Source organism: Botryllus schlosseri, chromosome 4 (genome assembly GCF_051294905.1).
Source record: "Botryllus schlosseri isolate E-star chromosome 4, Bs_hap1, whole genome shotgun sequence".
Lineage (NCBI taxonomy): Eukaryota > Metazoa > Chordata > Ascidiacea > Stolidobranchia > Styelidae > Botryllus > Botryllus schlosseri.
In genome coordinates, this window is record NC_137239.1 from 24,676,117 (window position 1) to 24,680,575 (window position 4,459).

Consider the following 4,459-nt stretch of genomic DNA (forward strand, 5'->3'; position numbering starts at 1 on the left):
TAGACTAGAACCAGTGAGCCATCTTCTTGTACCGAGCCGGTATTGTAATTATTATTTGAGTAGCGCAACGGAAATAAAGTTCTGAATGTTATGCTTGCACAGACGTTTTGATTCCTTTATAACCTATAAAACGTGATAGTTATGGCCGAATATTCATAGTGGGAGGATTGGGAATCAATTGACCAGGAGGAATTTCCCAATGCTCTGAAGGAATGGATGAGTGAAGTGGAATCAGTTGTGGCGTATGTGGCATATTCCCCACCGTGAGGGAACTCAAGAAGCATGGGAAAGTGCATAAACTCCCGTCACCAACTGAGCAAATTGACATCGACCGAGTAATTGACATTTTGAAGATTGCTTACCACAATCGTCATTCTATTTCTAAGTTTGGGCCACGGCTTGAGGAATTGGATATAAATATTGTTGTTCCACTTGTCAGGCGCTTGAATGCTGTGTTCTGTGACATTAATACTGATGGCATATCTACTTGTATGATATCAAACCATTAGGCCTGCTATACCCCAAATTTTGCTGTTCAAATTCGTAGCTGATTGAACCAAATCTGGAATATGTTTGTGCCTCTCTGTCACTGGCAACTCTTTCCCTGGAAAACAGATCTTCGTTTCTTTTTATATGAATAAACATACCAATTGGAATCGTTTGGTGCGTTGGTGTCTTCATCTGAGTGAGAGATACCACGCATACCTTTTTGAATATGCTACATCTTTCAGGCAATAAATTTAGCTTAGGCAGAGCTCCCATTTTGAGTTGTTTTCTGGTGTTCAGTTGAATGATATCAGACTCCTCAAAATGATTCTCGCAGATCTCGGCTCTATTGTAAATTGCTCTAGCTGTTAATTCGGTTGAAGTTGAGACAGCTGCTAATTTACGTCTCCAGCGACGTATTGATACGCGGATTATTCACATAGATACATCCAGGGATAGCGTAGTTGTTGACCATACTTGCAGGGACGGTTTTATAATTTTTTCTGCGTAAGACGCGAAATGCACAACGGGATATAAGGCAATGCGATGTAGCCTAGTGAACAGAAAGGAAGATGTCAAAACGAATAAGAACAATCTTTCAATGTAACATCCACCTCGGCCTAATGCCCGATGAAACAGTGTACGATATTGATCTTTCGGACGTGATAATTTTTCTTTGCTCTTTTTCAATCGCTTTCCGTGGGTAGGCTATCCGTTTTTTCATCGTTTGCGTATGCACAGAAAATAGTTTGGGCAGTTCTGTACCGGTATCATCGGCGGTGAACGGCCACTCAATTATTACCGCATAAAGCCTTATCAATTATAGCATTGTCTACCTACGAGTTTACGGGATTCGAACATATAGTCGGCCGCGGAGAACTTATCGTTGAATAAGGTATTGCGGGAAATTGATTTCAGACGTGTTCTGGGTTGAGGAAAGTTGTGAATTTTTTTTAGTGAGAACATATTGATGCTTCCTCGTAACATGCAAAATTTTGAACGTCTACCTCAAATATTTCCATCCTTTTTCGGCGGTCAAATTCGTCCATTTCCGAAATTGCCTATACTTTTACATGTAAAATAGGACAATCGGACTTTCGCGAACGGAATTTTACTACGCAAAGTCAAGCGTGACGGATCTAAACTGAGAACAATGAGTCGTCGCTCCATCCTACAATCTCTATAGTTCCAGTCATCCCATATCGTATACGTCGACTATTTTAGGTGCAAATCGATTGTAGGCTCATACTGCATATGTTTCAGGATGCATTTACTCAGTTATGACATAATTAGACAACGTTTGAAAAGAAAAAAAACTTTTTTTTTCCAAAAATGCATTTGTTTAAAATATTGTTTAAAACATGTTTTAAACAAAGTGTTTTAAACACAGGTTGGTAGAAATGCAACCCTAGTCATAACCTACCTTGCCATCAAGCTAACGGTTCTGACTGCTAGCACTCTGGTTGCATTTTGTGATATGACGTTAAAAAGAGCGCGACACTTTTCATCATCATAAAATTGGGGGGGGGGGTGTCTAAAACAAATTGAGAACCATTGATTTAAAGAGAAGTAATTTTATTTCTATTTATTACTAGCCTACTGGTCATATTTGCAGACGTCAGATGACGGTTGCGCGATAATTGAGCTAAATTTGAACTAAAACTTGTGGGGTCCGAGGGGGTCCGTGACTATCCAAAAGGTGTCAGCGAAGATAAAAAGGTTCAAAATCACTGTTTTAAGGAGGGAAGCAAGGATTAAGATGCAGTGGGATCAATTATATTTGTACGAAATTAGAATATTTCATCCGTATTCGAATGTAAGGACAATCAAGAAGAGTCCCCGAAATCGTATGCAGATATATTTGAAGTTTGTACCTAGATTATCCACTTTGCTGGGCCAACAGAAAAACAGAAAATTTGCCATTTCAACAGAGATCAACAGAGATGAGCCGAACTTGAAATTGTAGTTAAGTTGGTGAATAACAAATTTAAATAGTCCCATACTCCCCTGTCACGAATGACCAATTGGTACATGAGAATATATGTTTTGCAGCTGTTTTGGCCCATAAAGTCCTCGCACCAGGTCACGTTCAGATTAGTTAAGTAAATGAGGACTAATTTTAGGATGGTTTAAAAATGTTGCGACTTCGTTGAGATTCTGGAAAACGTTTCTGTGACATACGGAGTTATGAAAAGTACACCAACACCCTACACATACATAGGCTTTGCGCTGGTGTATTTCCATTCGTCATTTGTGTTGCTAACGCTTGCAACAGGTAGTAAATACGCTTACCATTCCAACACGGAGCAGGATTTTGTAGCAAGCTGGAATAGATACAGATCACTGCATGTTTATAGGTCTCTCATTGTATCAGCTGCAAGAATCTGAATAAATAATTATTTATCTTGGCGTTATTTTCATCCAAATAATGGTTATCATGGCTATCTACCCGTCAGTCTAATTCACTTATATCATCGTATTCTGTTCACGATATATCAATCGTCGTGGCAGTAAATTTAATGTTCGTGGCTTCTGTCAGGGTGAAAAAAGACTATTCCGGACTTTTCCAGTTTCAGACCGTGTTTCAACCAAATAACTTTGTAAATGCTTAAAATGGTGCTCGGGTAGAGAAGTTTAGGAATCACTGCTCGACCTTCTAAGCTCTGTTCAGTTGGATGCGCATGACGAAGGAAATGTATTGTGAGTAATGGGTTGAATTAAAAACTAGTATATCAGTCCACTAGCAAGTCGAAGAATTTTACTCTTTGGTAGGCCTATTTGGTTAAACGACGCTGGTCGATATGTCTGCAATTGTACATTTATTTAAAATATTCCTATTATTCAAGCTCAGATCGGTCATGAAATAGACACTACAATTGATTATGAACAGCTTATTTTCGGTTCGGCTTCATCCCCAGCATGGTTTTTGCCTGTTGCATTTTCGGTTTTTTCGCCTCTACTGGTGCAATGTCCGCCGGGAGAAAGACATATTCTGCTTCTTGTTTGAAAGCCACCTAGATAACAACTATTCGAGCACGGTGTGTACTGACTCCAAGTGGTCCAAGGGGGGCATCGAGTGAAGTAAGGCTTGATATCGACAGGACGCCTCATGTATTGTCTTCTGTCTGCGCCGATGCATCTTCTGTATCTCTTTTGTTTTCAGATCCCGCAGGTCACTGAGCATTCGGAAAACAGGCTCCATTCGGTGTAGTACCGCGAAGGTCGGAAGCGATCTTTCAAAATGTCTGCCCTTTTCAAATAATACAAGTTGATATCACAGCATCCATCAAATTTACCGGTGAGCTTACGGAATCGTGGAATGAGAAGGGGTTAGTAGGGGCAGTTTTTGCTTGACCTTCGTATGTCTATCTTGGCGGGCTGACATGGTCGGCCTCCATATTGTTTGAAAGCAAATCCACAGAGGCTGTTGTCAACTTGTGGCGCGGGTGGGAAAGGAAGTGTAGAACCCACGACAGGTTTGCCAAGTACAGCTTCACGATCCACAAAAGGAGGGAAACCGAATATAGAGCCAGTCATAGAGCCTGTAAGTGTAAATGGTGGATAAGGTGTGGTTATTTCAGGAGGTGTGATACCATCGTATCCGTACTCTCCGAGAACATCTTCAATGTTGTAAGCTCCAATGTGACCGCGCTCCACGTCGGTTCAGAATTTCCAATGATTCTCGCTCTTCATGCCCTCTCCAAGGGAGTAAAGATGGTTGTATTACAAGTTGGTGACGGATGTGTTGACTGTGCAACCGGAGCTAAGACATCTTCGGTAACTTTTCAAAATGTTCAAGGGCGAGCTTGCGTCAAACACTTGACATATCGGTTTTCGTACACGATTCTATTCCTTAGGAATGTGATTTCTCTATGAGACGCTTTGACATGCACTCGAGAGAAATCTGCTGGATAGAAGCAACCTTCTACTTGCCTCCAGCATCCTTCGATGAGAGCGCAATCGTAGCTGTTGA